This window comes from Sturnira hondurensis, unplaced genomic scaffold (genome assembly GCF_014824575.4).
Source record: "Sturnira hondurensis isolate 20B ecotype Veracruz unplaced genomic scaffold, ASM1482457v3 Scaffold0022908, whole genome shotgun sequence".
Taxonomy (NCBI): domain Eukaryota; kingdom Metazoa; phylum Chordata; class Mammalia; order Chiroptera; family Phyllostomidae; genus Sturnira; species Sturnira hondurensis.
The window spans coordinates 9,165,969-9,176,448 of NW_028095539.1; positions in this window are offsets into that span (position 1 = coordinate 9,165,969).

A 10,480-nucleotide genomic window follows, 5' to 3' on the forward strand; every position below is an offset into this window, starting at 1 on the left:
GGCCCCAAGAGCCTTGGGCATCAGTCCCACCGCCTCACTCCTTCTCTCTGAGAGTGGACTCAACACATGCTGCCACTTCCAGGAAGTCCTCCACGATTGCCTCCTGCTCTGAGCTCAGTCCCCTCCCCTCAGGCACCTGACTCACTCCCTCCCTCCCTCCCTCCCTCCCTCTCTCCCCCTCCATTCTTCCTCCTCCTGTTCCTCTCTCTGGAGAGACTAAGAACCCAACCACAGGGACACAGCGATGTCACCAGTAGGTGCCCAACTTTAAGCCCTCACATGTTTGCAATGATGCACTGTGAGCAGGCAGCACCGGCACTGGTTCTGCTCTGGTTTGGTGCCTTAGGGAGGAGAGACTGTGTCTTTGTGTGACAGTGAACTCCGGAGAAAGTTCCAGCCCTCCCATGGCCCGGCGAGCAGTGCCCTCTGCCTCCCAAGGCCTGGCAGAGCCAGACCGGGCAGAAGACAGACAGACAGACAGAGGGGGCTGAAGGCCACCGGCCCCCGCCCCTGGACTACACCAGAGGGGCGCACTCCTCCCCAGCCGTGGTGAGCGCTGGTGTGCCGATCAGGGGTGTCACGGAGCTGTCCCCAGTGGCTGTTCGGCATGGGGTGGGGCTGTCTGTCCCGTCCATTGCCGGGGCCCCGCTGCCAGCACAGTGGCTGGGAGTGAGGGAGCTGGTGTTGGGGAGAGGGGGTGAGGGGCAGCGGCAGCCTGGGCACCACCGGGAGGCCGGGGTGCCGGGGGCCTGGAGTCCAAGCAGAAGGGGCCCCTTGGGGCTGGAGAGGGCTTGGGCAGGAGGAGCAATGAGAGGTCTCTGCCGGGTGCCACAGGGGTGCTTCCTGGAGGATGGGAGGGGCTCTGGTGGAGCCTGGCAGGACCACCTTCTGGGGGCTGGGGGCTGGGGGCACGTGCGCTGGGCTCTCAGGCTGATATCAGGGAGGGTCCCAAAGGCTTTTGGGCAGAGTGGCCCGGGTTGGGCAGGTCCAGATCTCATTCTTCACATTTTTNGAGGTCGGGGTGCCGGGGGCCTGGAGTCCAAGCAGAAGGGGCCCCATGGGGCTGGAGAGGGTTCGGGCAGGAGGAGCAATGAGAGGTCTCTGCCGGGTGCCACAGGGGTGCTTCCTGGAGGATGGGAGGGGCTCTGGTGGAGCCTGGCAGGACCACCTTCTGGGGGCTGGGGGCTGGGGGCACGTGCGCTGGGCTCTCAGGCTGATATCAGGGAGGGTCCCAAAGGCTTTTGGGCAGAGTGGCCCGGGTTGGGCAGGTCCAGATCTCATTCTTCACATTTTTTCCAGAACCTCGTCCTCTGTGCCACAAGCAGGCACCTGGCACTGGAGGGCGCGGCGCACCTGGACATGGGTGTGCCGCCCGATGCCCCGTTCTGCGTCGCCCTGGGTGTCGGTGCTCCAGGTTTGGACCCTGGGGGCCCCAGTGGGTGACTTGGGGAGCGCTTTCCCACCTGAAGCCCGAGCAGGTGGACGGCACCAGGTGCTTGTCTGTTGGCCCCTCCGGCCCGGATTCTGGGGCCTGAGAGGTGGGGGGCCTGGGAGTGAGGCCTGGGATCGCGTTGGACCCTGGTGGGGGGGGGTGGCCTCACTGGGACAGCTGGGCGCACCTGGCCTCTGCCCCGCTCCAGATGTGGGGTCACCAGTTCCTCGGGGAGAGGGAGGCCCCTCAGCTGCTGCATCCCGTGGACACAGATGCGGTTCTGCCGGGTGCCGAGGCGGTTTCCCAGGACTGGGAGCGAGCAGGGAGGGAAGGTGTGACCACGCCAGCCTTCCGGCCGCTCTGTTTGTGCCCCACCCCCGACATTGGCCTTGGTTTGTGCCCTTCCGCAGAGGCGGGGGTGACGCTTTGCAGAGGTCAGGCTGTGGTCTGGGGGGTCCTCGGCCGGGGGTGGGGGCCGCAGCAGGGGAGTCAGGGAGAGTGGACGCTCGGCCGGGAAAGGCTGTGGGGCTCCGGCTCCCAGGGGTGGAAGTTGCTGCTCCGGCCAGTGGCCCCGGCTCCACACGCCACTCTTCACAATAATCGGTGTTTAGAAACAAGCAATGTGACCCTGGGGACAGGGGTGGCGCTCAGCTGTCCTCCTGCCCTGTCCTCTGCCCGGTGAGACACCTCCGTGGGAGCCCTCGGGTGCGAGCCCTCTGTCCCTTCCCCCTCCAGCTCTGCTCTGGAGCTGGCCACCCTGCCATGGAGCTGGGGTGGCAGGGATTGGGCTGGGGGCACTGGTTTGCCACCACCGGTCAGGAAATAGGGCACAGGGCTCCGCCCCGGCTCTCCCCCAGGCACTCTGACGCCTGGCCTCCTTGGAGCCATTTTCGGCGTTTTAATAAGCCCTTTGCTCTTCCCTGTCCTCGGGGCGCTGTCCTCCTCTGCTCGCTGCCACCCCCGTTGCCTCTGGCACGTGAGGCCTGCGCCGCCTGGTGCCCAACCCCCAGTTCCTGGCACATGGGGGATCGGCGACCAGAGCCAGACAGAGGGCACCACGGCCACCACAGGGTCGTGACCTCACCAAGGGGACGCTTGTGTTGGCAACAACCCAGGGACCAGGAGAGGCGGCCCTCCCCAGGGGCGGCCCCCTCGAGTCTCTGCCTCGCCCTGAGCACCGTCAAAGACCACCTCCCGGGGCGTCTCCCACCTGAGCAGATTCTGCCTGAGGGCGAGGCCCACCCTCTGCCCTGTGTCTGCACACGAATGCAGGGTCCCCAGGTTAGAAACACCCAGCCGAGGCTTGAGAGGCCCAGTGTCCAGGGCACCCAGGGAGGGCCCTGAGGGGGGGCACTCGGCACCCAGGGAGCCCCAGGGTCGGCTCAGCACCCCTCAACTCCGCTCCTGGCTGCTGGGCCAGAGCCCCCTGGCCTTGGCGCTCTGTGCCAAGCATGAGAGGTCGCTGGCCCCAGGGGCTCCTCGGTGCCACCTGGTGCAGTTGCTGTCTGAGGGCGGACACGCCCACAACGGGTGACACGAAAACCAAGTCCCCGGAGTCCCATCCTCAAAAAACGGCCGCTAGCACCTGCCCAGCACACGGACGTTCGGAATTGCTTCTCACCGCTGGAAGAAATTAACTTCGCCACTCGGTAGTTTTTTGTGTATTACCTAAAAAAATTGACCAAATCAACCTCTTGTAAGCACACGGCCCAGTGGCCTTCGGGACAGTCACGCTGCTGTGCAGCCGCCACCGTCTGCCTCCCCGAGTCCTTCCGGGCCTCGCAGGCTGAGCCTTCAGTGATTGGCTTCTTCCCTCGGCACAGCGTCCCCCAGGCCCGTCCGTGCGGTGGGGGCCATGTCGGGATTTCCATCCTGTCCAGGGCTGACCTCGGTTCCCCCGAGGGCACGGACCACGCGAGGCTCACCTCACCATCTGCGAGGGGCCGTGCTCTCGCCGCGGTGAGCATCGACGAGGGAATGTCTGCTCCAGGCCTCGCTCTCCTTTCTGCGGGGTTCGTGCCCAGATGCGTAGCCGGCGGCCCCTGTGGCCTGTCTGTGCGGGGCTCTCAAGGAGCCGTCCCGCTGCCCACTGCCCCTGCTCTGCACTGCTGTCCCCGAGGCAGGCACACGTGTGTCGGCCCTGAGCCGCCCGCCCCGCCGTGCACTGCTCCTGGTTACTAACCCGCTCCCTGTTGGCGAGTGTTGGGGTTGTTTGCTTTTCAGTTTCAACTGGTGGCCGCCTTTGCATGCCTGTGCCCGTGGTTCTTGGGGATGAACCCCCAAGTGGACCGATGGGGCCGGGGCAGGCGGGCTTGCCAACCAAGGCCGAGCCCCAGGTTCCCAGGGCCTCCACGGTGCGGACACTCGGCCTCTGGCTGTCCAGCGCCCGCCGGAGACAGCTCGGCCTCCCTAGAGCAAGTCCGCTCTCCCAGGCACCCCGGCTCCGGCCTCGCGGACGGCCACACTCGCTGTCGGACCCGGCGGCCGGCCCCCCGCCGCGCTCAGATGCGTCACATCCGCGCACACAAATCCAATCATGCCGAGCCCTGAGCCATCTGCTCTGCACGGAGGAGGCTTTGAAGGCGAGCAGGTCTCTGTGCCCCGGGGGCCTCCGACATCCGCGCGGCACCAGGGAGCAGCGGTCTGCACACCCTGATCCAATTGTCCCCCCGCTGATCAAATTACAGAGACTCACCCGATAACACGCTGGGGGACAGGCGCGTTAGAGAGCCCGGCACCGAGGCCATCTGCCGCACGTAGGAGGTTGGGGGGGGCAGGAGGGGGCGCGAGCGGGTGGTGGCCCCCTCTCTGGGCGGCGCTTCGGCAGTACCCAGACAGGGCGTCTGGGGAAGGCCGGCCTTGAGTGGAGTGTCACGCCGAATGCCTGTCTCCTGCCTGGCCCCTAGGTCTGCATCTGAAGTCCCCTGGCATGGCAGGGCCTCGGAGGCCACCGTGTGTGGTCATGCTCAGGGTCCCGGGCCTTTTACAGGGGGCTGCGAGGGGCACATCCCGTGGTGTTCCCAGTGTCCCTCTCCTTGTCTGGTCTGGGTGACATTGTCACCACCGCCCGGTGGCTGAGATCCCATCTCAGCACGACACAGTGCCTTGCTAACCTCCAGCAGACCCCCCTCCCCACATCTGGGCAAACAGAAACTTCAGGACGCCGCCTGGAGGGGCACGGGGCAGCTCCGGGTAAGCCAGCGTCACCGTCGGGAGGGCCGGCGTCACCAGCCTCACTCAGAGGAAGCCCTGAGAGTCATCGACCACTTTCGTGGTTCTCGTCATTTTGATCACGTCCTGCTGCATGGTCTCGGGCTGCCTCACAGACCCAAGTTCTTGGCCAAAGCATCATCCCAAGTGCGGGGTGGAGGCGGCCCTTGGCCGCTGGCATTCCCATCGCCGACCTCACGGAGGCCGCCCCCGCCCTGGAGGGGTGCCGCCGGGCACCCAGGGCCAACCTGCTCTTTGTCCTGTGTTTAATAAGATTCTGAGGCTTGCAGCAAACAGGAAACTAAGCACACTTTCCCCCCAAACACTAACAAGTGTCAGAAAAAAAATTTTTATCCTCGCCTGAGGACATTTTTCATTGTTTTTAGAGAGAGAGAAAGGGGGAAGAGAGAGAGGGAGAGACATTGGTCAAGTGCCTCGATACCCACCATGGCTGGGGGCCAAACCCACAGCTTAAACATGGTCCTGGATAGGAATCGAACCCGCGCCTTTTGGTGCACGGGGTGGTGGTCCCCACCAATGGAGCCACTCTGGCAGGGACAGGAAAATTAAAATTCGCAACAGATTTGGTTTAAAACAATGAACGAGTCTTTTGGGGGGATCAGAATTCTGTAAGAATCGTAAAAAGATGCAAAGAGACAAAATGAGAAGAACACGTTTTAGAAGGTTCTTGGAGAAGACCGTGCAGGAGCAGCCAGACCCAGAGCCACGGAGACAAGGCGGGGTGGGCGGCGATGGGCGGGGGGTCCTGGTGCTGCTGCCTGGGAGCCAACGACCGGCCCTGCTGTGTGGGGCGGCAGGGGGCCGCTGAGTCCCCGGAATAAAGCAGAGACCAGTCACCCCACCACACGGGACACTGACGGGGCACTGCTGGCCTGAATGGAAGGGAGGGCCAGCCCCCAGCGAAGGGGCCAACTCCTCGGCTGGATGCGTGGACCTTCCCGCCTTCCGTGGAGGCTCCGAGACCGACGCCAGAGGTGGACGACGGAGGGGCAGGGCTGTGCTGTGACGACAGGTGCCCCGGCCACGTGAGCAGGCCCAGAGGAAGGCAGCCGAGGAGAGACCCCCGTCTCCGAAACAGAGGCCCGGACACCAGGGACGGCTCCAGACACCAGGAGGAGGCCCTACAATAAGGATAATTACTATCTTTAGAGGCACAGGAGGGGTTATGGTGTCTGAGTCAGGAACGGGCTTTCAGAGAGAAGAGCTAATTAGAGAGCTTGGGAGTTTAAAATAGCTGGGCTGACGAGGGAGAGGAGACGTGCGAGGAGCAGGTCCGAGAGCTGGGTGGTCGGGGACAGTTCCGATGTCACCGCTGCCAGGACAGTTCCGATGTCACCGCTGTCACCTGGGCGTCCCCAGTGTGGGGGAGCCAGGCTGGAGGGGAGGGAGAGGCCAAACGTCTCCCGGCCACGGAAGGACCCCCGTCCTCAGACTCAAAGGGCTCCCGCGCCTGCCGTGGGGCGGGGGGAGNAGCTAATTAGAGAGCTTGGGAGTTTAAAATAGCTGGGCTGACGAGGGAGAGGAGACGTGCGAGGAGCAGGTCCGAGAGCTGGGTGGTCGGGGACAGTTCCGATGTCACCGCTGTCACCTGGGCGTCCCCAGTGTGGGGGAGCCAGGCTGGAGGGGAGGGAGAGGCCAAACGTCTCCTGGCCACGGAAGGACCCCCGTCCTCAGACTCAAAGGGCTCCCGCGCCTGCCGTGGGGCGGGGGGAGCAGCAGAGCCAGCCCCCGAGGGCCGAAGTGAGAGCAAGGGCGGGCCGAGAGAGACGGACTGCCCGTGGGGGGGCACGGACTGGGCCCAGGGCAGGGTTCCTGAGAGAGACACCGAAATGACGGGACCCAGGCCGCTCCTCCCGGGTTCCGAGGGACGATGTCACGCGTCCGCCACCCCAGACCCGGCCCGTGGAGGGCTGAGCAGCCGTCCGATCTCCCTCCTCCACGGCCCCATATGCCGAAAGAATCACTCAGGGGTGCGTTCCAGCAAGACGGCGAGGTGGGCAGCGGGCCGAGGACGCGGAGGGAGCCCGAGAACCCAGGGGGACACGGAGGGGAGTCTCGGGAATTTGGGAGTTACCAGAACTGTCTGGACAGTGGGGTGTTTCGAGACTGAGAGCGATGCAGAGAGTGACTTTGCAAAGGGTCGCATGCTCGCCACCAGGATCTTCCCTGTGCCCGTGATGCCCGCCCACTGCGTTTTTACAGCCTGAGCCGCGGCCCGGGGCTCGGCCGAGCTCCCCTGGTGCCGCTCCCCAGGCCGAGTCCACGCTTCGCTACACGTCCGAAGCGGTTGTGGTAACAGGTGCAAGAATGTCGAGTTTTGAAGATGCTTCTTTTGCAGCGGGCCCATTTGTTAAACTTGTAAGTGCCCTGCCACCTCTTGGTTGGGTTGGCCCAGATCTTCCCAGTGCAAGCTCCCGGGTGTCGGCGAGGGTGCCGGGCGCCAGGCCGCGGCTCCCTCCACCCCTAACAGTGACGGGGGGGCCCCTCAGCTCACGGGAAGCCACCAGGAAAGTTGCTGACGGTAAAGACAGGTGAGGCTCCTCGGTGGGCAGGTGCCCTCACGTGGCGAGACGGCACCCTGCTCTGGGGCTGCAGGGACGCATCTCCCACGGTAGAACAGAGGCACCTTCCACCAAGGGCGCCACACAGCTCCACGGGCGGCGCGGCTCCCTTCCAAGCAGGAGAGAGACAGGACTTATCTTACAGCGATGCCGTCTGATTCCATCAGTGCTTTACGAACCTCAGCTCGTTTGTGTGTTTTACAGTGACCCCACCAATGGTGTCGTGCTGTTGTCGCCCCATTTTACCAGTGAAGAAGCGGAGGTGCAGAGGAGGCGAGCAACCCGTCCGGGGTCACACAGCCAGGGAGGGGCGGAGCTGGGACTCGACCCCGAAAGTCTGGTCCCGGGGCCTCGCTCTACCTGTGTCTCCAGGTGCCGTGTTCCTGCAGTGACCGTGTGACTCAACCCGGTCTGAGTTGAGACCCCCGAGGACTGGCACGTCACGCCCTAAGTTGCTCACTCCCTGCAAGGCGGGCCGGCCCATTTGGAGGGGCTGCGGGTCAGGAATGAGACCCCGGCTCCCCAGCTGGCCCTCCCCTATCTTTATTTCCCTTTTCTTTCCACCCAGCAGGACCGACTGAGGGCCACACCGCAGCAGGGACGAGACGAGCAAACTCCACAGCCAGGCGGGACACGGCCCCCAGCAAGCTGCCCACCCTCCATGGTCTCAGCGGCTGCCCTTTGAAGTGGGCACCACGCAAGGACCGGTCTGGTCCCTCCCAGCGGCCCCAAGAGGGTGCCGGTCGTCAGCACAGGAGAAACGTCAGCTGACGAGAGTGGGGTCCTGGGGCCAGCACCCCCCACTTGGGGGGCCCTTGGAAACCTCTCCACCTCTGAGCTCCCACATGGCAGGGGCTTCAGTGTTTGTGTCAGCTCCCACGGCGCAGGGACGAAGGGGTGAAGGAGTGAGTGAGTGAAAGAGCCCCCCCGCTGGGTGTGCTCCAGCTGCGGGAGGTGGTCTGGCTGGGAGAACAGGCCCTGAGAGCCCCCGTTCACGCCGCTGCTTCTGAGAAACGGACCCCGAAATGGAGTTGCCGCCAGGAGCCTGCTGTCGCCCCGTTTCCCCGCGCCCCCCCCTGACAGGACGGCCCCTAGTGGACACCCAGCCCTTCACTCAGCGCCATCTCCTCCTCACCCCCGCCCCCCCACGAAGAGCCCTAAAGAACAGACCTGTCAATCTGGAATCACAACCTTTTAAAATGCTGCAGTAATTAAACAGCAGCAGGAATTTCTGTTCCAGCTGACCAGCCCGGCCTTTCCAACCAGGGCCAAGGGAGCAGCAGGGGGAGGGTGCCCCGACGCCCGCCCCGCCTGCCCCTCACTCCTCTAACCCTCCCTGGCACGGGCTCGCGCTCTCTCGCACCCTCGGATGCCTTGTTATTCTCCTGGTCACGTCCAGAAGCCCCTGGATCTGGGATGTGAGCGCTCCGTGCCTGGCCCGGGTCACAGCATAATCGGAATGTCACAGCAGTGGTCGCCTAGCAGGGTTTAAAAAAAAAAATTCATCCGTTCTCTGCGTGGGCTTGACCTGGATGGACACTTCGGGGTCAGGCAGAGGCACCACAGGGCCCATTCACTGCACTCGGGAAAATAACAGTTCAAAGGACAATGGTTAATTTACTAACTGCCCGAAGGCACGGGCCGTTTCCACAGCATGTGCCGGTGGAAACCACGCCGGTCACGTGGCCCATCCTGTCTGGGGCCCGGCGCTCCACGGGGGGGGCCAGCGGCTGAAGCAGAGGCCGGGTAACCGGGCACCGGCTCCCACCGGACACTGGCTGCCCCTTCTGAAACCCCCTGGGTGCCCGAGACTCGGGTCAGAAGCAGCAGTGGGTGCAGAGCCTTCGCTCCCAGGAACGCTGGTCACTCCCCCGAGTGACTGAGTGACTGCGTGTGGGGGGTGGGGCTGTGAGGAGAAGCGCACGGTCCCCCGACCACCAGGACGCTTCTCGAGTCTGCGTGTGTGTTGGGCGCGTGCAGGGCCCTGGAGAAAAACGTGGTCCCGCCCCACATGCTGCTCTCACTCGTCCCCGAGAAACGGACGGACACGAAGGTCCCACCTCGATGCGTTGGGCCACTCTCACCGACGCCCCATCCGCCTCACCCTTGTAAACTGCCACCCGTGTTCTCACGTGTTGGGGCTTTTCAGCCAACGCGGCCATCTGTCGGGTGTGAGTCACATCCAGGAGCTCTCCGTGTGGAGGACGTGGTGGCCGCCGTAGCCGAGCCTGGGAGGTGTCGGGGAGCGCGCTGTAGTGGCAGGCTCGCGGGAGGGGGGCCAAGCGTCCCCGCCCCCGGGGCCTGGTTTTGGTCGTCGTGAAAGACCTCGTGCAGCACCCCCTTCCCTGCGTGCGCAGGTCAGCTCGCTGTTTCAGGGGACCTGGGGGTGAAGGGCTTCTGTAGAGTCAGACCAGGGACCCCTGGGTTTCATTTGGGGTAAAAATCAGGCCACGCTTCGGTCACACAGAGAGGGAGTTCGCTGGTGACCACTGGGTGCTGGGGCATGGTTATCATAACAAAATTCGTTCTGCTCAGCCCCTCCTTGCTGGCTGTGTGGCCAAGAGTGTGGCGCCCCTGTTACCCTCTACACGCAGAGGCTGAGGGAGGCACTCATGTGGCTTCCCTCGACCTTCCATGTGTCGGGGGAACGCTCGGTCCCGGTTTCAAAGGAACACGCTCAGATCGCAGCCTCACAGGCGACGGGGCCCACTTCCCTGCGCAGGAACCAGCGCCTCCCGGCGCGGGCGCTCCAGAGCTAGACCCTGCGGGACCCTGCGGGGCGTGAGCGCAGCCCCGGGGACAGGTGCACAGGCTCGGAGCTGTACAATCCTGGCAGCACATCCACCAGGATCTAAGCAATCTCCAAATTTAAAAAGAAAAAACCGCATCCCTCGGTCCTGGCCAGGACACGGACTGGAACTGATTTAAAGGCGTCTGCGCTCAAGTCTGGGCCGTGGACTGGCTGCTCACCTCTCCCCTGGCTGTCCTTCCCCTGCTCTCTCTCTCCTTATGTGAAATTCTGTTAAGGTGCCGTCTTTCCTCCTGGGCTGGGGAGAAGGTGGGAGGTCTGGGAGGAGGGTGTCTGGTCGCTGAGAGGACAGAGGGGGGTGATGGGGGCCTGGCACCGAGCCCAGTGCCCCGGACGCACGAAGCCCATGGTGAGTGATAGTCATCAGGAGAGCAGTGCCCGGTGGGGGCAGGTACTGCACACGATTAATTAACGAGGCAAGCACAGCCACCGGTCCCTGAGGAAATG